The 25,581-nt window shown below is 37.4% G+C and overlaps 1 pseudogene; it reads left to right on the top strand.

Annotated features, from left to right (window-relative positions):
• The first annotated feature begins 1,539 nt into the window (after positions 1–1,539).
• On the top strand, positions 1,540–2,032 carry LOC101961422 (stathmin pseudogene; annotated as a pseudogene).
• The last annotated feature ends 23,549 nt before the right edge of the window (positions 2,033–25,581 follow it).

Genomic DNA, 25,581 nt, shown 5'->3' with positions numbered 1-25,581 from the left:
AGATTCTTAAGGGAAACTGGCCTTTTTTCTCCCCTGTAAATTTGTGACAGTGAAGAATTTAAGGGCTACTAGTATAGTTAGACCCATTGCCTAAATTCGTGCTAGGGCACTAGCAGTTTTAATTATCTTAACTATGTACCATGAGTGCAAATGTCAGCATGGGGAGGGAAGGAAGGAAGGAAGGAAGGAAGGAAGGAAGGAAGGAAGGAAGGAAGGAAGGAAGGAAGGAAGGAAGGAAGGAAGGAAGGAAGGAAGGAAGGAAGGAAGGAAGGAAGGAAGGAAGGAAGGAAGGAAGGAAGGAAGGAAGGAAGGAAGGAAGGAGAGAGAGAAAGAAAGAAAGAAAGAAAGAAAGAAAGAAAGAAAGAAAGAAAGAAAGAAAGAAAGACAAATAATGTTCCCGTATTGTTATGAAAATAGTTTTTACTTCAAAAATCTCCTAAAAGGGTCTTGGAAATCCCCAGAGATTGGTAGACTACACTTAGAGACGTGTTGAACAAAACTATAATGCAAGTCTCAACAAATTGGAAAGAATGTGCATCCTTCACGCAGACCACAATCTCTAACCACAATGTAATTGAGACTCAACTACCAAAAAAAAGACAGATGTACTCTAATATTTGGAAACTTCAGAACTTTTTTTTTTTTTTTTTTAGTACTGAGGATTGAACCCCAGGGAATTTAACCACTGAACTACATCCCCAGACCTTTTTGGTTTTTATTTTGAGACAGGCCTTAGCTAAGTTGCTGAAGCTAGCTTTGAACTTGCGATCTTCTTACCTCAACCTCCCAGAGTCCTGGGATTACAAGTGTGCACCATCATGCCAAGCCACACCAGACTTTTAACTGAGCAGTTTTTAATTGTTCACAATCATGAATTAATGTTGCTGGAAATCCATATATTGCACATTTTACACTAGAAGGCCTGAAATGGTATGGAGTTAAAAATAAATAAAATTATTCTGACAGTTGCCTATACTCCTTATTAAAACAGAACTCTCTCTTAATTTATTTACTTATTTGGTACCAGGGGCATTTTATCACTGAGCCACATCGCCAGTTCTTTTTCTTTTGAGACAGGATCTCACTAAGTTGCTGAGGCCACCCTTGAATTTACAATCCTCCTGCCTCAGCCTCCCAAGTCACTGGGATTACAGATGTGCACCACCACGCCCTGAAACATTGATGTAATTCTAAATGTTTGTATACAAAATATTTGAAACAATTGTTAGTATAAATGAAGGAAAGTAAAGAAACCAATGTGTGTTTATGTGTATGTGATATATATATTTGTGTGTGTGTGTGTGTGTGTGTATAATGTAGCACCTAAAATAACCACTTAAAATACTATACAAAGAGATTAAGCTTAAAGACTATCTATATCTATATCTATTGAAATGGAATCCCAAAATAATGTTCTAAGAGTCAGGTGCTATAGCACATGCCTGTAATCCCAGCAACTTGGGAGGCCAAAGTAGGAGGATCACAAATCCGAGGCCAATTTGGGAAACAGAACAAGATTTCATCTCAGAGTGTGGCCAGATGCCTCAGATGGAGCAGGGCTTTCTTTCCTTACCAGTGGGTTTTGTAGAATACACTGCCAGTCTCTTGGCTTCTTCTGCTATCCAGGTGAAAGAACTGGTGAGAAGAGTGGCTCAGGCCAGCCTTTTGAGTTGATTCTCAGCCCTTCCTGCTTTCCCCTCCAAAGAAGAAGGATTTTTCCCTGGAGGAAATTCAGAAGAAATCAAGAAGCTGCGGGAGAAGCATGCAAGTCTCACGAAGCTGAGGTCTTGAAGTAGCTTGCTGAGGCACAAGAGCATGAGAAAGAAGTGCTTCTGAAACCCATAGAAGAGAACAACATCTACAGTAAAATGGCGGAAGAGAAACCGACCACAAAATGGAAGCTAACAACGAGAACCGAGAGGCACAAATGGCTGCCAAACTGGAGCGTTTGCAAGGGAAGGATAAGCACATTGAAAAAGTGCTGAAGAACAAAGAATCCAAAGACCCTGCTGATGAGACTGAAGCTGACTAAATTTGTTCTGAGAACTGACTTTCTCCTCTTCCTCTTCATACATATCCAAAGACCAGACTGGCCAGTGTCATTTTATTTTTCGATCCTGACAAATATTCTAAAAGCTAATATAGGACTCTATAGGTAGATCCAGACTGAAAGATGTTATTTTAGGGGAGAAAGGGGAGAAACTGAAAGTGTTTTAATCTTTTTCTAAAGTGCTGGTCTTTTCGATGTAGTTATTTTTCTTGTTGCATCTTTTCTACTTCAGTGAACTTGGAGTATTGGGTTAATGGCTAGTACTGTATTGGCTCTGTGAAAACATGTTTGTCAAGAGTATGTAGTGGCTTCTTTCAAATTGTTAGATGCTGAATATCTGTTCACTTTTCGATCCCAATTTTGTCTCACTCTTACCAGATGCTACTGTACTTGAATGGCTAATAATACTGCATATGCTGTCAGTGACCAAAACAACAACAACAACAACAACAACAAAGATTTCATCTAAGAAAGAAAGGAGGAGCTTGGAAAAGTTATATTATAACATGAATAAGAAGAAAGCAGGAATGACTGTACTAATATCAAATACAGTAGACTCTGGAGCAAAGAAAACTGGCAGAGATTGAGAGAAGCATTATACAACAATAAAAGGGTTAATCCTAAGTGACAGCTACTCTAAGTGTATACAAATCAACTAACAGAGCTATAAAATATATGAAACAAAACTTATAGAATTGAAAGGAAAAATAGACAAATCCACAATTATAGTTGAAATCATCAACACTCAAAAATTGATTGAACAACTAGATAGGAAATAATCTATAGAAAATAATCTAATAATTCTATGAAGAGTCACCACGATTACCCACAGGACCTGACTGACAGGTTTGGAACACTCCACTCAATGATGGCAAAATACAGTTTCCTTTCAGGTGCTAATAGAATATATACCAAGATATACCATATCCTGTACCACAAAACACACCTCAAGCCAGGTGTGGTGGTGCACACCTGTAATCCCAGTGGCTCAGGAGGCTGAGGAAGGAAGATCACAAGTTCAAAGCCAGTCTCAGCAACTTAGTGAGGCCCTGTCTCTAAATAAAATATAAAAAAGGGCTGGGCTCAGTGGTTGAGCACCCCTGGGTTCAATCCCCTGTACCATTAAAAAAAAAAAAAAACGAATAAATTTAAAAGTATTGAAATAATACAGTGTTTTTTTTTCAACCAAAATGGAACCAGATTAGATATCAACAATAAAATGATAACAGGAAAGTTTCCAAACATGTGGATGCTAAATAGCACACTTCTCAATAATCCAAATAATCCATGGGTCAAAGAGTGTCTTAGTCCTTTTAGGCTCCTATAAAAATATAATAAAATGGATAGCTTATGAACAACAGAAAAATTTATTCTCACTGTCTTCAGGCTGGGAAGATAAAGGACAGGGGCTAGAAAATTCACCGTCTGGTGAGGCCTGGCTTTCTGATTCATAGAGGATGCCTCATCACTGGTTTTCATACAGCAGAGGGGGAAGGCAGCTCTCTGGACCTCTTTCATAAGAGCACTAATCCCATTCATGAGGGTTTTGTCCTTATGACCTACTCATCTCCCAATGGCCCTACTGCCTAATAGGCATCACCACATTGATGATTCAGTTTTAACATGTTTTTTGGGGGGAGGACACACACATTAACAATCTAAGCTCTCATCTCAAGAACTAAAAAGAAGAGCAAAATAAACTCTAGGCAAGCACAAAGAACAGAAATTAGTGGGATTTTTAACAGAAAAACAAAAGGAAAAATTAAACAAAGTTCTGGTTCTTTGAAAATCACTGAAAAGAATGACAAAGAAAAAAGACAAAAATTGCCAATATCAAGAATGAAATGAGATACTACAACATACCCTGCAGATATCAAAAGGATAAGGTAATACTAAAAGAAAAAAAAAAAAAAAACTTGACCCAACTGAATGTAACTATTTAGACAAAATGAAAAAATTCCTTGAAAAACACAAACTACCACAATGCATTCAATATAAAATACATAATTTGAATGGCCCTACAACTATTAGGAAATTGAATTCATAATTTTAAAACTCCCAAAAAAGAAATCTCCAGGCCCAAATGGTTTTCCTGGAGAATTATACCAACTATTACAAGAGTTAAGACCAATTCTACATAATCTCTTCCCCAAAATAGAAAAGAACATTTCTTAATTCATTTTAAGGAGTTAGTAGTACCCTGAGTCCAATACCATACAAAGGTAGTACAAAAAAGAAAACTATAGACCAATATTTCTTTTTCTTTTTTTTTTTTTTTTTTTTGGTACCATGGAGTGAACCCAGGGACACTCGATCACTGAACCCCATCCCCAGCCCTATTTTGTATTTTATTTAGAGACAGAGTCTCACCATTGCTAAGGCTGGCTTTGAACTCCAGATCCTCCTCTCTCAGCCTCAGGGGCTGAGCTGCAGCAATTATAGGTGTGCACCACCACGCCCGACTCAGACCTATTTCAAATGAACTTAGATGTGAAAATGCTCAACAAAATATGTACAAATCTAATTCAGTATTGTATGGAAAGAATTATGCACCACGGTCAAATAGGATTTATTCTAGCTATGTAAGGCTTGTTCAACGTTTCAAAAGCAACCAAGGCAATCTACCATATCAACAAGCTAAAGAGAGAATCCCAAGATCATATTAATGAAGGCAGTGAAAACATTTAACAAGATACCTATTTATGATGAACTTGAGAACACAGGAGAACCTCCTCAACTGTATAAAGGGCCTATAAACCTAGAGCTAGCGTTATTCTTCATGATGGAAGAATACATGTTTCCCCCTGAGATCAGGAATGAGGCAAGGTGTTCTGGGTCACCGCTCTGATTCAGCACAGTAGTAGAAGTTTTTAAATAACCTTTTGTCTTATATTGATGTTTTTGAATATGACTAAATGTCCATGGTTAAGACAAAACACTTACAAGTTATCCAAAACAAAGCTGCTACAGGCGGTGAGCTAAGGTAGCCATGGAGGAAGAACGCTCCACCAAGCCCACCTCTCCATACCATTTGTCTGTTCCAATGGTCTATACCTGTAATGCAAGGTGCACGTGCACCCTGGAAACCCACAGGCCCCAAGAGGCCCAGGCCTATGTCCAAACAAAGGAAGGAGGGTCTGCTATGACTTCCCACACCAGAGGTCAAGTGCCGAAGTCTGGCTTGGCACAAATCAGGAGCCACTTGTCAAAAAGAAACTAACTTTATTTTTAGAACTACAAACGCCAAACAAAACAGCTCCAGGGAAAAACCCTCAGAGCCCAACTGCCACCACCGGCTTCCACAAGCCTCTCTCTCCCACACCAGCCTCCCAACCTCCCACAATCCTCCTCCTCTTGAGGCCGATTGGCTGGGTTGCGTGGGCAGAGCCAAAGAAGTCATCCAATGAGCAGCTCCGTAGAGGAGCCAATCAGCTAGATGTTGCTGGGGCTGCTGTGAGCCAATCATCAGCTGGCAGTCTGAAGGGCAGGGAAACAGCCCAATGAACATCACCGCAGAGGAGCCAATCAGCTAGATGTTGCTGGGGCCACTGTGAGCCAATCATCAGCCGGCAACTGGAAGTTTGCTGGCAGCTGGATCATCAGCCGGCAGCTGGAAGTTTGCTGGGGCCCCTTTGGCTGTGGCTCTCAACAGTCAAGGCAGCCATAATTGTGGCCACACAAATACCCAGCCTCTTTAAAGATAAACTTTATTGCTTTCCATATTTACCCCTAATACATTTCAAAGAAGAAACATTCTAGACACCTCAAATCATTTTTTAAGCTAGGTTAGATTCAATAAGTTTCAAAATTAATAAATAACCCTCTTTCTCTTTACAAACTAGAATATCCTGCTCAGAATGCACTGCAGGAGAGATGGAGCAGGTCACCTGGTTCCTCCTTTTCTTCTCTGTACCCATTTACACTCACCTGTAAAATAGCAATTGTAATAATACCTATCTTGTAGGGACATAGAGGGAATTTAAGGATCAGATTCTGAGAGAGCGTGTAGAACAGTCTGTGCACAACATGCACCTCCAGAAATTCTCCTAGCCTTATGCCTGTAATTAATGAGGAGATCTCTAGAAGGGAAGAAACTGCTTTATATTAATCCTGTCCTGCAACCAGAATGATTAGCCAACACTGGTTACTCATAGTTATCAACTAAAGACTCATAAAAGGAATATCATTAGAAGAGCAAGTCAGAGACACCCCCCCACACACGCTGGCTGGTCTCCACCTGCATCCACCTGCCTGGTTCCCCAAGGCTCTTGAGACTGTGATGTCTGATATTTTCCTAATTGTCTGCATTATAGATTTCCCCACCACTTCAGCCAAACAACCACTGTTTAATAACTGAGAGAGAGCAGTCCTCTCAGCATAAAAGAATTTAAAAAAAAAAAAAAAGATCTTAGTGTTTTTCATCATCTTATGCAAAATCTCAAGACTAAATGGGCTGGGGTGGATTTTAAGGGTTTCAAGGGCACTTGGGATTGTCTGTTGTACTGGATGTCATCTGTGTACCCTCCTGGTCCTCTCTACATGTTCCCTGCCATGCTCCGTGCTCATAACTGTATCAAGAAGCTGCTTCGTTCCACCCTGCTGCCCCCACCAACAACAACTTCCAGCAGGATTCAGGTAAGAGCAGAGAGACAGAGGCAGAGAGCAAGGTCAGGGTATTTGTTTCCCTGTAGGAAAACAAATGTGAAAGGTCTCTGCTCTTTCCAGTGACCTTGTCCACACAGGTTTCTCTGACTCATGGGTGTAGTCCTACCATGGTCTCTGCTGGCCTAGGAATAGGGGAAGCAGAAGAAGCTCTCTGCTATTACAAGCCCTGAGTGCTCTCCAGCCCCTCCTGGTTTACCTACACACCACTGACATCTTCTGTGTTCCCTATTAAACTCTCCTCGAACATCTACATCTGGCAGTGCCATCTATTTCCTAGCACTCCACCTGCAAAATATGATGTACTCTTTACCTCCTTTACCTTTGAACTTAATCCCCTGGGTATGGTGTGATTCTTTGTACCCCAGGGTCAAGGTCAGTAAGAGCAGTGGGTTCAAACCTCAGTCTGAAAACTCTCAAGTGTGCAGAAAATACAATTTATTATTTCTTTTTAACTTTTCTATAACCCAGATCTGTTTCTGCTTCAGTCCTCCAGGGTGACAGAAACAAGCTAAATCAGTACAGGGTGCCCCTTGACAATGAAAATACAATTAATAAGTGTAAGAATAGAAATTCTACACGAGGAATTTGGGAGCTAAGAGGAAAGATACCTAACACAGCCTCAAAGGAGAAAAAAAAGGAGTGTCAGGGAACTTCCTGGAGAGTGTGATGTCTGAGATGTGACAAAAGGGTGAATGGAGGGAGCCAGACAAAGAAGACCACATGCTAGGCACAGGGTGCAGCCCAGGCTAAGCCATAGAGGCAAGAAACAGCACGACATGCAGGAGAGTACAAGCAATTGGATGTTGTCAGAGTACAAGGTTCAAGGCAAAGAGGGGTGACAGATAAAACAGTGACCAGAACTTGAAGGTTCTGTTACAACAGGGTTAAGGAGTTTGAACTTTATCATATAGTCAGTAGTCCCCCAGGTGGGGTACATCCACCCCAGAGTATGAAAGTTTCCCCCAGGTGCAAGAGAGTTTCCTGAAATACAGGAAGAAAACATTATAACTTCTATCTTTCACTTTTAATATCTTAAATTTTTGCACGTTAAAACGTGTCCACGATTAATGTATATGTTACTGCAGTATGACGTTATATAATAAACAAATAAATACATTAGGCATACACTGAAGTTTAGGTTCAACCTCAGAATTCAACTAGAATCTGCTAATTGACTTGGGCTTCTACTAAGTACCTACTTTAACATTAGTTTTGACATCCCTGAACCTCTGAGTAATCAGTAATCCTGTGTAAGAATAGATTGTCATCCTATCCACTCAGCAACAATTATATAAGGAAGGCATGTGATTTAGTTTCATTGTTATTATTAGAATTTTTGTTTACAAAAATCAGTGATCATTCTAGATTTAATTTTGGAATAAATTTTCCTTATGTGTTTTATAATTGGAAATTATACCTGTTGGATGAAATATGAATGTACATTTATTATTGGAGGAGTAAAGTGCTGCAGTAATCACTGATGACTTTGAAGCTACCAAATTTACATATAAAACCAATTTTAGTATGCACAAAGCCCTAGATTTGATTCTTCAAACAAAAACAAAAGAAAAATCAGTTTAAAACTTTCAAATTGTTTAATAAATAAGGAAACACATTGGCAGTTAATATGAATATTTAGAAAGATGGCAGTAGCTGTGTAACTTTATGAAGAACTTTATATTCTTTCTGAGCCAATATGTTTATAAAACTTTAAATAATAATATAATGCAGAATAAAAGGAATGCTGATGTTATATATAATTGTAATGTTTCAGTAATGTTAAAATTCTAATAGTTGTAGAAGTACTTGGCGAACCAGCCTGCATTCATAACAGAAAATAACCTATAAAAACTCTAATAACGTTTTGAATATTAATTCCACTTTGGCCATGAGGCTTTCAAAAAAAGCACATTTACTTGAATATTCTGTGTGTGTGTGTGGTGGGGGTGCTGGGCATCAAATCCAGGGCCTTATGCATTCAAGGCAAGCATGCTACCAACTGAGCTATATCCCCAGCTCCTTGAGTATTCTTTATATCTTCTGAATATGAAGTATAATGTCAACTCTGCCACTTAAAAATTTCACTCCAGGACTGGGGCTATGGCTCAGCGGTAGAGCGCTTGCCTCGCACGTGCTAAACCCTGGGTTCAATCCTCAGCACCACATAAAAATAAATAAGCAAAATAAAGATATTGTGTCCAACTGCAACTAAAAAATAAAATATTAAAAAAATTTCACTTCGATATCGCAATATCTATGATTCTAATCTTTAATTCAGATATTAAAAAGAATGTAAATAACATATAGGTAGAGGAAATTTTTAGAGAACAAATAAGTACCCTAAACATATTTTGTTGTGACCAAACTTATACCATTTTCTGTTGATGAAATGAAAAAAAGAAAATCTTTTGAGATTTCCCAAGCCATAAATCCTAGGTACAAAGTTCCTTCAAGAACAGAGTACTGGAAAACATTTTTTCAGAATTTCATTTGCTGTGCACAAGAAAGGTAGTGCTCTTGTTGAATGTGTTGCTTCGGTGTGTGTATGTAGACATTTGAGCATGTCAAAAAAATCTGACATCTTTAAGTTGACAGGTCTGCGGAATAGTGACTAAATTATGAACTTCCCTTGGTGGCTGAGAGTTTTTGTTTTGGCTCTTCTAAAATCAATAGCATAGTGAATCTTGTAGCTGAAACGGTAATAGAATGGAAAATCAGTTAGGTGTCATACAATTGCCATTCCATGGAACAAGCATGATAAAGGCTAAGGATGATTTAGGACTTGCAAGCCTTCGACGTTCTGTTCACATCTTTTAACCCTATGTTCAATAAGGTAATTAAAGTACAGAATAATGTAGCAGGATTACTGGCTGTGAGTTGAATGATGGTAGGCTCATCATTCTTCAGTTAAAAGCAGGTGATGGAATACCAAAGTGATTTGGGAGTCCTCTTATCTTTTCCTTATTATGAAAGATGCTCAAATAAGATGAAACAGTAGCTCTTATATGTTTTTAAGACACCTGTACAAAAGAAAGCCTTAATAATCTACTTCACAGAAAATAATACCAGGGCTCAGTAACGGGTCAATAGATGTTTACAGAGAAAGTGCTTCATTTGCCAGAACCTGCTGAAGAAATAACTAAATTGGCATGCTTTCTAAATTCCAGTATTGCCTTTCCTGCATGACACCTGCTGTAGAGATCCTCCTATCGTTCTATTTCAGGAAATATGCTGAAATTAGTGTACATGCAACTACAGCTGAGACACCATGGAAATTCAGATACTATGTAGCTATTGTAAAAGTCAAATAACAATCCTCTTTGCTGGCTCCTGGGTCTGTTTCAATAATTTATTTTTCAAGTGATCGTGTAAAACAGCAAGTGAATGCTAACATTAGATGCAAGAAATGTAAGAAAGGACAAGTCTCTGAAGAAAAAAAACATTCAGAAGGCATCCTTTCACTACATAATTGCTTCAGATTGTGGGATTGCTCGAATCTTCAATCCATGAGTAGAAGAGTTGTGTTTATAATAGTTCATTATTATTACTCAAAGATTAATGTATCAATACTTGTGGACTATGATAGTTATACCATGTACACCAGAGAACCTAAAGCAACTACTAAGAAAACATAAAGCAATATATCCCAAAACACTATAAACCAACCAAGAAGGAATTCTTTAAAATGTTCATATAAAAGAGAAATAAGGGGCTCGGGTTGTAGCTCAGTGGTAGAGCACTTGCCTCACATGCGTAAGGCACTGGGTTCGATCCTCAGTACCATATAAAAATAAAGAAAGAAAGATATTGTGTCCATCTACAACTAAAAAAAATTTAAGAGAAATAGATGAATTAGAAATAGAGAAAGCAAGTTGAAAATAATTCATAATGGGCTGGGGATGTGGCTCAAGCGGTAGCGCGCTGGCCTGGCTGGCATGCGGCCCCGGTTTGATCAGCACCACATACAAACAAAGATGTTGTGTCCACCGAAAACTAAAAAAATAAACAAATAAATACAAAAAGTCTTTAAAAAAAAAAAAGAAAATAATTCATAAAAGTCAAAACATATCAATAATTACCTTAGATGTAAATGGTCCAGACACACAAATTAAAAAACAGAGACTGGAAGAGTGGATTTAAATATATATATATATATATATATATATATATAAAATAATATATATATATTTATTTATTACACAAAACACATGAAGCAGATACTGATAGAGTTAAAGGGAGAAATAGGCAAATAAAAAATTATAGTTGGGAAATTCAGTATTCCAATCTCAACAACTGATAGAAATCCATAAATAAAAAATCAGCAAAGATATAGAACTCAATAACATAATCAACCAACAGAATCTAATCTAGAGAACACCTAGCAACAAGCACCCATGGAACTTCTACCAACACAGACCAAATCCTGGGCAATCAAATAAACCTCAACAAATATTAAAGAGCTGAAATCACACTAAGCATGTTCTCTGGACATAATGAAATCCAACCGAAAATCAGTAACATAAAGTAACATGCTTTTCAAACAGGAAAATCTTTGAGCACTTAGAAATTAATACATGGGTAAAATAGAAGTCTTAAAAGAAATTGAAAATAAATATATTGAGTGAAAATTAAAATACAACGTAATAAAATATGTGCAATTTAGCCAAAGCAGTGTTTATGTAAGGAATTGTATAATACCATATGCTATATTGGAAAAAAGAAACGTCTCAAATCAATAATTCAGTATCCCACCTCAAAAACTAGGAAAAAAGCAAAATAAATTCAAAGCATACAGAGGAAAAAATGAAAATGAGAACAGAGATTATTGAAATTTAAAATAGGAAAAGAATGGAGAAAAGCAATGAAATAAAAACCTGAAGTTTGAGTTTATAATAGTCCATTACTATTAAATTAAATTACTGAGGCTGGTCTTGAACTTGCAATCCTCCTGACTCAGCCTTCTAAGTTGAGTCCCTGGGATTACAGATGTGCACCACCATGCCCAGCACACTTTTAAAGCAAAATCTAACACCAATTTAAAATTAAAACTTCCAGCATACTAGAAATAGCAGGAACTTTCCCAACTTGATAAAGAGTATATACCAAAAATCTACATCCAACATCATATCAAATGGTAAAAGAATGAATTTTTTCCAAGATAAGATGTCCTCTTACCTCTCTCATTCAGTCACAGTACTGAAAGTTCTGACCAGTGGAAGGATGGAAGCAAGCAAGCATATAGAAGTAAAAAATAAAACTATCCAATTTGCAGATTGCAGTGCTATTTATGTACAGAATCCCAATACTCTACCAAAAAACTCCTAGAACTAATAATTTCAGTGAGGCCACAGGATACAAAATTGACACACAAAAATCAATTCACTTCTATATACTAACAGTGAATATGTTGAAATCAAAATAAAAGCATAATACTATATGTAATCACCCCAAAGAAAAATTAAATACTAGAGATGCATTTACAAAACACGTATATGATCTTTTTGCTGCAATCACAAAATGATAATAAAAGAAATCAGAGAAGACCTAAATAAACGGACAAACATACCATGCATATGGACTGGAATACTTAATATAAGAAGAATGTCAATTCTCCCCAAATTTATCTATAGGTTAATTGTAATTTTCTAAAAGAATCCTAGAAAGGTTTTTATTGTTGCTGCTATTTGTTTTTGTAGACTCAGTCTTATTTTAAAATTTACATGGAAAAGCAGGGATGCCAGAATAGCTCAAACAATTTTTAAAAAGAAGAAATAGAGAAGAATCACTCTAGAGCAATTTTAATATTGCTATTTAGCTACAGTGATCAATACAGTGTGATCTTGGTTGGAGGATAGATACATAGATCAATAAACAGATTGGAGAATTCGGAAATAGACCCGCACAGAGATGGCCAACCAACTTTTGATAACGTATGAAAGCGATTTGATGGAGGAAAAGTAGCCTTTTCAACTAATGGTGCTGAAATGAATGGACGCAGAGAGGCAAAAATAAATAAATAAAATAAACCTCAGCCTCATGCCATACCTTCTAAAACTTTAAAATGAAATGGATCATGGACTGACATGTAATACATAAAAAATTATAAAACTTTAGAAACAAATGGGAAAATTTTTTTAAAATTCTGGATGATTAGACATAAAAACAGGATCCATTAAGGGAAAAACTGATGAATTGGACCTTCGCAAAATTTAAAATTTTTGCTCTGTAGAAGACTCTGTTAAGAGAATGAAAGGACAAGCCACAGACAGGGGTAGGGGTGCTATTCACAAGAGCTGACAAAGGACTCATATCTAAAATACATAAAGAACTCTCCAGATTTAACAGTCCTATTAGAACATGGGTACAAGACATGAACAAACATTTCATCAAAGAAAACATTTAGAAGGCAAAATAAAATCCATGAAGAGATGTTCAACATCATTGACTGTAAAGAAATGCAAATTAAAACCACAATGGAATATCGCTGAGGTGGCACCCCTTTTCTCCACTGGAAAGTCTTAACTGGGCCTCTCCAGAAATCTTCACCATGGCTAATTTTAGGACTGTCAGCAAAAGAGTCTCTGCAAAAGAGTTCAATGTAGATAAACTTCCTATTTTCGTGTCGCTCTGTTTACTTGGCCACTGGCCGAGAAGATACCAGCACTCCAGGTGCTGGACACCCCCTTACTAGTTTTCAAAAACGTATCCAGTATAATACTTTGAAGAATGTGCAAACAAGGCCTCTGGCCTTGAGCTGGGTTTCACAGAGATGTCTACATTTTTAAAATAAGTTACAAATGGGATCCATGGTAACAGCTGGCAGGGGGAAAAAAGAAATCGGAGTTGAAGCTCTCCCCTTCTCAGGTGTTGTCCTTGAAGAGTTAACTTGCCCAGATCAGTGAAAGCAAAAGCTGCTTTTATGTGAACTTCTGCAGACTGTGAACTTCTGAGCCCCTCCCCTTCCATGCTGAGTATAAAATTCTGAAACTCCCTGAACTTGGGGTTCAGGGGATTAATTGATTACAGCAAAAGCTGTGCCCTCTGAATCTGGCTGCAGCCAAATAAAACTGTTTCCTGCTATCTTCGGTGCCTTGCCTTGTTTGTCCCTACAACATCGCTACACACTTATCAGTATGGCCAAAATACAGTGAAATTATCACCAAATGATGGTGAGAATGTGTGAAAACTAAGTCACTCATACATTGCTGGTGGGAGTGTAAAATAATACAACCAGTCTAAAAAATAGCTTGGCAGTTTCTTATAAAATAACATGCAACCACCCAGCAATTGCCTTCCTGGGCCTTTATTCCAGAGGAATGAAAACTAATGTTCATGCTAAAACCTATACCCAGAAGTTATAGCAACTTTAGTTGTAATAGGTGAAATGTTAAACAAAGTATGGTGCATTTATACCGTGGAATTGTACTCCAGAAAGAGATTTGAGCAACTTGTGCTCAAATGGTTCAAGGAAAAAACATTCTTCACACTACTCTTGCAACTTTTCTTGTAAGCTTAAAATTATTTCAAAAGAAAAAAAAAAGTAGCTAACAGAACTTAAAATTTGGTTGATTTGATTGAGAGAGAAAGGAGTGAGGATTGACTCCCAGGTTTGTAGCTTAGGCAGCAGGATACCAGCTGAGACTGAGGATGTAAGTTTTCATATCTTAAAAGTATATACTAAATAATTTCATAAATTTAATGTGAAAGATAATTGTATATTAACATTGTATATTAATTCATATAGGTTATCTTGATAGTTTTTTTTTTTTTTGAATTCTAAAAGTTGCCCATGGTCAGATGATTGGTACAGAAACAAGAACCAAAATTTCCTAAGACTCATTCCTGGCTCTAATTTTATATAGAGCATTTAATTTCTTCAATGCTTGCATTTTCATTTACAAAGCATTACTAATAATTATAGTCTGAAAAGTACTTTCCTCAGGAGAGAGTAATGATTTGAGTATAATTAACTGTTTCTAATTTTTCAAACATAAAATTCCATTTGATGTTCACCTGAGAGTATAAACACAGTGTCCGAACTGTTTCCTAAAAGTGATTAGTTTTTTATAGTCATCAATCAATTCTGAGGAAACTTTACAAAATGGAGATTAAATTGAAACTAACTTACATAAAAATTATATCCCTCAACATTAGTTATCCCAACAGTTTAACATTATCTTAATAGGAAGATTGCACATCACAAAGAGGAGGGGGCAAGAAATAAAAACAGTAAAAGTCAAGTCCTACATGAAAGTCCAGTTTCAATAATTATTGGTATCCATTATTCCCATTTCCCTAAATAAATATTCTGTACATTTAAGATTCCTGCATTTTTCTACTTGTTACAATTTTAATAAAGAGTGAAATTTTTTAAAGGATTAGCTGGTTTTAAACAATATGTAATTGCACTCATAAAGCATATGTTCTTTTATATCTTGCTCAACATTTTGTTTGGGAAATTCAACCATGTGGTTGAATATAGTTGCAATTCAATCATTTTTATTGCAGATAGTGTTCAATTATACAAATATGCTGCAATTTATTTAACTATTCTATTTTTGGACTGCATCCAGTTTGGAAATAATATGAATAGTATTCCTATATGTGTCTTTTGGTTGATACGTGTGCACATTTCTGCAGGGCATGTATTTTAGGGATAAAATTGCTGGGTTGTGGTGTGTATTGTTTAACTAAATATATTTTCCAAAGTGGTTGTACCAGCTTACACTCCTTTATCAAAGTATGAAATTCCACTAGCTCTACATTCTCACCAATAATTGGATTGCCAGTTTTTGTCATTTTAATCATGCCAGTAGATAGGTATGGTGCATTTTAATTTTAATTTCCGTGATTACAATGATTTTGAGGTGTGTAATCATATAAAGTATTGTTAGTAGTCCATTTGTTAAGTCCATTCAAATCTTTTGCCTATTTTTCTAATAGCTTGTTTATATTTGTCTTGATGTTTTGGAAAAGCTCTTTATGTACTCTGAACATAAATCCTATGACTCACCTTTTCACTCCCTCAATGATGTGTTTTGATGACCAGGCATTAATAATGTTAGCTTAGTTCAATGGATCAATCTTTTCCTTCATGGTGAGTGCACTTTAAAAAAAAAAAACTTAGTTATAGATGGACACAAGATCTTTATTTCATTTATTTTTATGTGGTGCTGAGGATTGAATCCAGTGCCTCACGCATGCAAGGCAAGCTCTCTGCCACCCCAGCCCACTTTTTATCCTGCTTAAGAAATAGTTCATTGTGATCCTGAAAGATTGTTTCCTATGTAGTATATTCATCTATTTCATTGCTGTGACTAAATGAAGTGACCAGCCCAACTATAGAAGAAGAAGAGTTTATTTGAGGGCCCATGGTTTCAGAGGTCTCAATCCTGAGACAGCTGGCTCCATTCCTCAGGGCACAAGGTGAGAAAGGAAGGACCAGGTGGAAGAGAGTGGGGGAGGGAAGTAGCTTATGTGGTGATCCAACAAGAGACAGACTCCACTTACCAGATACAAATACATACCCCCAAAGTCAAGCCTGCAAAGACTCACCTCCTCCAGCCACACCCTATCTCTTCAGTTACTACTCAGTTAATCCCAATCAGGGGACTAATTCACTGATTGGGTTAAGACTCTTACAATCCAATCATTTCTCTTCTGAACCTTCTTACAATCCAATGAACTCCTCTGAACTCTTACAATCCAATCATTTCTCCTCTGAACTGTCTCATGCATGAACTTTTTGGGAACCCCTCACATCCAAAGCATAACACTGTATTACTTTTTAAAACTTCTTACATTTAGAGTATTATTTTCCAGAGTTCTAATCTTTATATGACGTGGTGCAGAAGTCAGATTTTTTTTCCTTAAGGATATCTAGTCATACCAGTACTATTTATTAAAAAAGTCATCTTTCCCCACTGCCCTGAAGTGTCCTTATAAATCAAGTGTCTGTGTGTGTATCTGTTGCTAATTATTGTATTCTGTCCAACTTGTCTATGTCTCTAAACTTAAATATAGGGTTTTAAGCTTTGATATTCGTAGCAAGTCCTTCTATTTACTTTTTTTCCCCAAGACTCTCATAACTATTTTTGATCATTTTCTTTTTCATAAAAGAATTCAAATAAACTTGTCAAAACCTACAAAAACAAGCAAACAGAAAGCTTTCTAAAATTTTTATTGGGGCTGCATTAGACGTACAGATCAATTTAAGGAGAATCGTATTCCAGTCCATGAACATGGTATTTTCCTCCATTTAAATGTTTGGAGGAAATTGCAGACATGATGCTGTAACAGTGGTATACTTTATGCTTTGAATATAGTCCTTGTTGCCCACAACTTATTTTTAAAATGGACATGTTCCTTTCTCTTCCTCTCTCCCTGATCCTTGGAAACAGTATTACCTTTCTTCTCCATTATTAGGCAGATTACTCTGTCCTTAAGTACACACTCATCATAGGAACAAAGTAATCCATACTTTGGGGATGGAACCAGAAGATCTCAGAAATGACTATATCCCAAATTAACAAGTGAACTACAACTCCAATAGGCAACTCTGCGGAATGTAGCCTTTGAATCACCTCTTTAAAAGCCCCCTGTTCCTATCGAAGGGCAGAATCACAACCTTTGGGACAGGAATCCCTGTGTTTCTCCTTTGCTGGGACAGCAATAAATCTTCTTTTTCCTTTTTCTCGAAACTGGGTCCTCATTATTGGATTGGCCTTGGTAACTAGAACTGAGCTTTCAGCAACAGTGTCACTTTCCTTATAAATATTTTTTTCTTTTTTTGGAAAAGCAATGTTATGACCACAGTACACTTATTAAAACCAGGAAAACTAACATTGATATAGTACGATGATCTAATTTGTACACCTTATTTAAATCTCCTCTATTCCAATCCCATTAATTCAATCTCACTAACGTTCCCTGTGGCAAAAGGAAAAAAGTTTGTTTTTCTGGTTCAAGATCCAATCCAAAATCACATATTACATTTTCTTATCAAATGTGAAAGGAAAAAACAAACAACTTTTTAATCTCACAATCAATATAGAATACCTTTGTGATCCTCGGCTTTCTCCCCATCAAACAATCCTTCAGTGATTTTCTAGCAGAGTATCTTATAATTCAATTCTGATGCAATCTATCTGGAGATGGTATTAGATCTCACAGGTTGTGAACTCATTTCTACAAAACTACCCACTTCCGATGATAAGAAACACCAGCCCAGGCCACAGGTTCTTCTAACTGAATGGCTACAACCAGTTTCCTGCAGCCTCCTCTTTGAGTTCCAATAACTTGCTAGAATGACACAGGAATATTTACTTACATTTGTCAGTTTATTATAAAAGATATTATAGAAGATACGAACAACCCCAGGAAGAGAGAGACAGATTTTGCAAGGCACCAGGAACCCACGCCCTCTCTGGGACGGCCACCCCCCTAGCACCTCCACCTGTTCAACAAGCCAGAAGCTCATTCTTGTTTAACAATTTACAGAGCTTGGTCATGCACCCCAGGCCCTGTCCAGCAGTTGGTGGTTGGTGCAGAAAGTTTCAACCCTCTTAAGTCTAATCACTTGGTCTTTCCAGTAGCTGGCCCTCTCCAGAGGCTTTGTAGGGGCCCCACCCTAAGTCACTCCATTCGCATCTGAAAGGGACCATTGTTATTAATAAAAAATGTTTAACACTCAGGAATTCCCAGGGTTTTTAAGAAACAGGACAAAAATCAAATATATTTCATATTAAACCTCATCATGACTTGTTTAGTCATCTTTAATCCAGAATAGTTTTCCAGACTTTCTTTATCTTGACATTCTTTTAAAATATAGGACAGGGCTGGGGATGTGGCTCAAGCGGTAGCGCGGTAGCGCGCTCGCCTGTCATGAGTGCGGCCCGGTTTCATCCTCAGCACCACATACAAACAAAGATGTTGTGTCCGCCGAAAACTAAAAAATAAACATTAAAAAATTCTCTCTCTCTCTCTCTCTCTCTCTCTCTCTTTAAAAAAATTATAAAATATAGGACAGCCCGTGCAGTTGCACAAACCTGTAATCCCAGGGACCCAGGAGGCTGAGGCAGGAGGATCACAAATTCAAGGTGAGCCTGGGCCTCAGCCCTGGCGGGGAAAAATCAGTTGGGCATGAGGCTCAGTGGTAAAGCACCCCTAGTTCAATCCCCAGTACCACAAAATAAATAAATACATACTAAAATTACAGGCCAGATATATCTAAGTATTCCTTGATTTGGGTTTATCTGACATTTTCTCATCATTAGATATAGTTTATGCAATTTGAACAGAAAAGAACTATAGAACTGACATTTTCTTTTTTTAAAACAGAAAATTTTTAATAATATTAAAAAAAATTTTGTAGATGGCAGAATACCTTTATTTTATTTGTTTATTTTTATGTGATGCTAAGGATCAAACCCAGTGACTCATACATACTAGACAAGTGCTCTGCCACCGAGTTACAGCCCACTTTTTCCTGATGTACCATATTAGGATATACATAATGTCAATTATTCCCTTTTCTGGTAATATTTGATAACTTGATTAAGGTAGGATTTTCCAGGTTTCTCAACTACAAAATTATTTTCCCAATATGATATGGTTTGGGGTTTTTGTTGTTGTGGGTTTGTTTTTTGGTTTTGATGCTATTGATTAAGTTAAATTTTATAATTGCTAATGATGTATAGAAATTCGGTTAATGACAATAGACTAACATGTTATCCAACAACTTTGCTAGATTCTAATTTCTCTATATTTTTAGAATTTTAACTATTTTAAAATTCTTGTCACTCAATAATTTATTTATAGATTATTTTGAATTTTCTGGGTATACATGTTAATTCCATATAATGAAAGTGTTTATTTTTAACTTCTGTTTTTAAACCCAATACTTTTTAGGCTGGGGACATAACTCAGTTGGTAGAGTGTTTGCCTTGCATGTACAAGGCCCTGGGTTCAATCCCCAGCACCACAGGGGAAAAAAAAAAAAGACCCAACCTGATACATTTTATTTATTTTGTTTTCTTGCCTTTTGTACTTTCTAAGACAGTATTAAATTGAAATAGTAACAGCAGAACTGGGTGTCAGTGGTAATCCCAGGTATTTGTGAGGCTGAAGAAGTTGGATCACAAGGTTCAAGGGGCTGAGGTTGTAGCTCATTGGTAGAACATTTGTCATGCATGCATGAAGTACTGGGTTTGATTCTCAGCACTGCATATAAACAAATAAATAAATAAAGTTCCATTTATAACTAATAAAATATTTTTTTAAAAAAAAAGTTCAAGGCTAGGGTCACTTTGGAGACTCTGTCTCAAAATTTTAAAAAATAATAATAAATAAAAACTAAAAAGGGTTGGGGATATAGCTCAGTGGTCAAGTGGCCCTGGGTTCAAGCCCCAGTAATAAGAAGAAGGAGAAGGAGAAAAGGGAGGAGAAAAAGAGAGAAAAAAGAAAAAGGAAAATGAAATTATGATAGTGAATATCTTTCTCTTGTTCCCAACTTTAGTGGGGAAAAATTTGGTGGTAGGTGGGTACCAGGGATTGAATTCAGGGGTGCTTGACCACTGAGCCACATCCCCAGCCCTATTTTGTATTTTATTTAGAGACAGGGTCTCACTGAGTTGCTTAGCGGCTCACTGTTGCTGAAGCTGGCTTTGAACTTGTGATCCTCCTGACTCCCAAGCCACTGGGATATCAGGCATGTGCCAACATGCCTGGCTTTAATGGGGAAATTTTTGATATTTTACTATTTAGTATGTATCTGATATAGATTTTTTTTTGTAGAACCATTTATCAAGTCTGTGAAAATTTTTTCTTACCATTGACACTCGACTTTTTAAAATCATAGGTATATATAGAATTTTACTAAATATTTACTTAATTGTAAATATATTATAATATAAAATGAATATTTTATTTATATTCTGTATATATAGTTAATTACATTAACTTTTTAATGTTAAACTAACCTTGCATTTCTGAAATAAACCCAACCTATTCATAAATAATTGCCTTGGTATTTTCTAGATTCATATTTTTAAGACTAAATTGCAGTTCCTACCAAATTATTTTTTTTAGTCCCAGCTATAATTTGATTTAATTTACGGCCCATGATACTTTCTGGCCCTCTTTTCCCTTTTCCAGACACTATAACTGTTAGATATGGAAAATGATAAACCTCAAAATAGTGTGGCCTGGGAAGAGGGAATGGGAAGAAGGCAACACATTGAAAACATTGATCCTTTCCCAATACATTCTTTCCCAATGACAAGCTAAGCCCCAGGGAGGAGATATTCATCACCCCTAGAATGACAGTCTCTGGGAAGAAGTCACAGCATTGATCCTTCCCAAAACAAATCCTTTCCCAGATACTGAGCGTTGACCCCAGACCTTCCATCTTTCTAGTAAAAGCAGAAAACTGACACGCTCTGTCATTAATTAAGTCACCTATCAGTGTAATCTATATAAGCACAGACTCCCTCTTTGGCTGGTGGCTCATTTTCCACCAGGAAAGCAGGTCCATCAGAGGGGTGACTTCACCACTGAATAAAGGCTCTGCTAATCCATGAAGTTTGTACCTAGTTGGGTACTTTGGGGGCTAACAATAACTATGAAACAAATCACCTCAACAAATAATGGTTTGGGACAACAATGATCATTTTTCTCTCATGGTTTCTATGTGATAAAAATTCCAAAGTTGTTCAGCTAGGCAGTTCTACTCAAAGTCTCTCAAGCGTCTTAAGATCCTCTTCGAGGATCCACTCCCAATAACCTAATTTCTTTCCATCAGGCCTGCCTTTGTAAAGGTTTCACTGCCTTCTGACAGTGCTACAGGCTGGGGATCAAGCCTCCAATACCTGGGCCTCTGGCAACTATAACAAATGTTAAAACAAGAAGTATCATGATCAGTTTTGTGCTTTAGAAAGACTGTGTTAAAGCAAAGTTCTCCTTGTCTCTTACATTCAGGAACAATGCATATTCAGTTGTAATATGTGTGTAAAATTTCTATTACAATGTATGAGACCTGAAGGGGATTTCTTTGATCTAAAGTCTCTTTTGAGAGAGAATCCCCATGGCCTCACTGGTTTATGTACAAACCTGAAGGCAAACACTGAAGTAACCGTGCTACGGAATGGAGTTTGTTTTCCTCACTTCAGAAGCATCAGGAGTTGAAGTGGCAACAAATTCCTGCTTCCAAGGAATTTATTTCAAATTCTGAATTAATTTTCACCGTTGCAGCAGATATCGGCTAATTTGATTTCCTCCGTATGAAAAACAGGCATAGCAACCTCCTTTATTAGATGCTTCAGGTATGTTTATTTAGAATGCCAGGAGCCAGGCATGGTGGCTTACTTCCTGTGATCCCAACAATTTGGGAGCCCAAAAGGGATGATAAGTTCAAAGTTAGCCTCAGCAACTTAGTAAGACCCCCCCACCCCCCCACCCCTCCACCCCCTCTCAAAATAAAAAAACAAAAAGGGCTGGGGATGTAACTCAGTGGTGGAGTGTCTCTGGGGTCAATCCCTACATAGCATGGCAAACAAACAAATTATGCCATCAACAAAGTCCTCCTATGAAAACCTGCAAAGGTGCCAAAGTATTTTCACAATCGCCTTCCACGGAATCCAGAGCAGCTGCAGTCATTCTTGGTAGGACTGTCTTTTCCTGCACCATAACCTATATTGAACAAAGAAACCGTATACCTGATTGATTCAGGAAATCAAAGTAATAAAACTGCCAGCCACAATGCGGCCCAGCGATTAGAAGAAGCCTGGTTGAAAATTTAAACACCGTTTTTACTCATTAATCTCCAACTGCTAAAGACAAACAAAAAGCAAAATTAACATGATTGTAAACTAAGCACTTGTGTCCCCGTGGCAACCATTTGGGGCCTGCTGAGAAAGAATGAGTTGATCAAAGCAAGTAAGTCTGTGAACTGTGGGACCAGCACTGCTTCAGGGAGCGCACAGCCAGGATCCATTACCTGGCCTGTTTCAGGAACAGGTGAATCTCGTAATTAATCTTGGCTTCAATTTGGAGGGAAGTAGGAAACTTACCTCCCTGTCCACAGCGTTTATATATTAATCCCCTGAGTTTTGGGGAAAAGTTTTAAATTGGTGTAAAGATTTTTTTTTTTTTTCCCTTCTGAATGTGTAGAGAACAAACAGTTGGAATGGAATGCTGAGTTCCCTAACTTCAGGCTGTCAAGACAACTCTTAGGAAAGCAGTTGATTGCTACCTTACTTGATTTGACGCATCTCAGCACACAGGGCAAAGGCTCTTCCAATGAAGCTAGCAGGGTTTTAATGCAAGAAAACACGATGAGAACCTAGGGAGCCTCATCCTACAAGCACATACCATGAAAATCCACAGACTTGAAATTGGAAATGTTCTCAAAATCAAACTCTTTAAATCAATGGGCTTGTAAATTGTTCAAAGCATGTCAGGGGTTTCACATATTTGTTCTAAATGTAGGAAAAATGAATAGGAACTTGGATTGCCCCTCTTTTGCACCAAATTAATAAATATTTTTTAAAGTAACAAATTGCATATTAAACACAGTTATCCCTTGGTATCCTTGGGAGATTGGTTCCAGGATCCCCACCTCCCACCCCACAGATGCCAAACCTCACATATACTCAAATCCCTTCTACAAAATGGTGTAATGCACATAGCTTATGTAATCTTCTCATATACTTCAAATCATCTCTAGATTACTTATAATACATAATACAATGTGAATACTATGTACATAGTTTAGGAAATAATGATGAGGGAATGTCTGTACATATATGTTCAGTACACAGTTTTATTTTGGATATTTTTGATTGATCTGAAGTTGGTTGAGTCCGTGGATGTGGAGAGCCAACTGTATCTTCCCCAGCAACAGAAATTTCAAATTAGAAACAGCAATTTCTACTAAATTCAAGGTTAAATTAACTAAGTAGCAAAATAAAACCGAATCACAGAAGGTACTCTTTCCTCTGTGAGGAGACAACAAATGATGGTGTAAATAGGAAATGCTAGACACTGAGTGGTCCAAGCCACCCTGTTGCAGGGTGTTAAAAGAAGGTGGGTTGAGAAGCTTCTCAGAAACCGCAACACTTGGGTGTTCCTCCCTCTCTGACACCCTCAGTTGCAGGCTGGGGTCTCAACAAGGCAGAATTAGTCATGCAAGCATAAAACCTCAAAGAGTAGGGTCCTTTTCCTCTACCACATTAGGGCTTCAGCTCTAACTCCACCTCCCTCATCCCATCTGCTCCTCCCCCACAATTTTATAGCAACATGTTACTACACTTTTTTTTCCCATTTAAATTTGTATTTTTTTTTTTACATTTTCATTGGCACATTATAGTTGTACGTATTGATGGGATTTGTTGTTACATATTTTTACATGCACATGATTTAACAACATAATTTTGCCAGTATCATTCCCCAGTATTTCCCTCTCCCTCCCTATCTCTCACTCCTTGGTCCCTTTCCTCTACTGACCTTCCCTTTGATTTTTTGGAAATCCACCCCAATTTTTGTTTTCCTTTTTCCTTTCTAGATGCTGCATATGAAAGAAACCATTAGACCTTTAACTTTATGATAACCTTATGAGTTTGACTTATTTCACTGAACATGATGGATTCTAGTTCCATCCGTTTTCCTGCAAATGCCATAATTTCATTTCTTTTTATGGCTCAATAAAACTCCATTGTGTACATAGATCACATTTTCTTTATCCATTCATTCATTGATGGACACCTAGGCTGGTTTCATAGTTTGGCTATTGTGAATTGTTCTGCTATAAACATGGGTATGCACATATCACTACAGTATGATGAATTTAATTTATCATCAGGGTAAATAATGAGTAATGGTATAGCTGGATCGTGTGGTGGTTCCATTCCTAGACTTTTGAGAAGCCTCCATATTGATTTCCATAGTGGTTGTACAGTCCCACCAACAATGTATGTTACTATACTTCTGAAGCATCTTTACTGTCAGCTTTTTTTCTGTCTTATTTCTTCTGATAATCTGTTTAAAATGTGGTTGGGGATCCAATCAATTTCTGACAACATTCAACTAGCTCCTATTTGTTCAAATCAACTAATCAAAACTAAATCCCATCCCCTGATGGGATTAACTGAGTGGTAACTGAAGGGGGGGTAGGGTGTGGCTGAAGGAGGTGAGAATTGAAGGTGGACCTTTTTTATCTGGTTATATTTTTATCTGATACATTTTTTATCTGGCAAGTGGAGTCTCTTTCTGCTTCCTTTTGCCACACTCTTCCACCATGATATTTAGCCTACCTTAAGCCCCAAGGAATGGAGCTGGCTATCTGTGAGCCAAAAAAGACCAGGACAAACACCAATCTCACCAATCAGCTCAGTTTTGTTTGTTTGTTTGTTTTTATTCAGGAATGAAATTTCACATAGGAACAGGGTAAGCAGGGACAAAGGGACACAGTGGGACCCACTTTCCTGGTGGAAAATGAGCCCCTGAACAAAGAAGGAGACTGGGCTTATATAGATTGTGAGTGATTTAGTGAGCATGTCAGTTTGGGCACTCAGGAATTTGAGTTGGGGGTTGGTGGTCAGCACCTGAAGACGAGTTGTCTTGGAAGAGATAGTATTTCCTAGAAACTATCACTTCTGGATTTGATGAGCCAATTTTTTTCCCTGCCTGTGGCCAGCATCTGGAAAGGTTTTATCTTGGGAGGGAAGAAAGCCATCAATGCATTGCTTTCTTTTCTATTTCCTCCTCCCAGGCCTCACTATTTTGGGGTCTTTTATTTTTCGTATCCAATGCTGTCTATGGACGGAGACCTCTGAAACCTTGAGCTCCCAAATAAACTTTTCCTCCTCTAA

The sequence above is a fragment of the Ictidomys tridecemlineatus genome, chromosome 12 (genome assembly GCF_052094955.1).
Source record: "Ictidomys tridecemlineatus isolate mIctTri1 chromosome 12, mIctTri1.hap1, whole genome shotgun sequence".
Lineage (NCBI taxonomy): Eukaryota > Metazoa > Chordata > Mammalia > Rodentia > Sciuridae > Ictidomys > Ictidomys tridecemlineatus.
The sequence above is the reverse complement of the archived record's forward strand: the minus strand, read 5'-3'. Positions and strand labels throughout refer to the sequence as shown.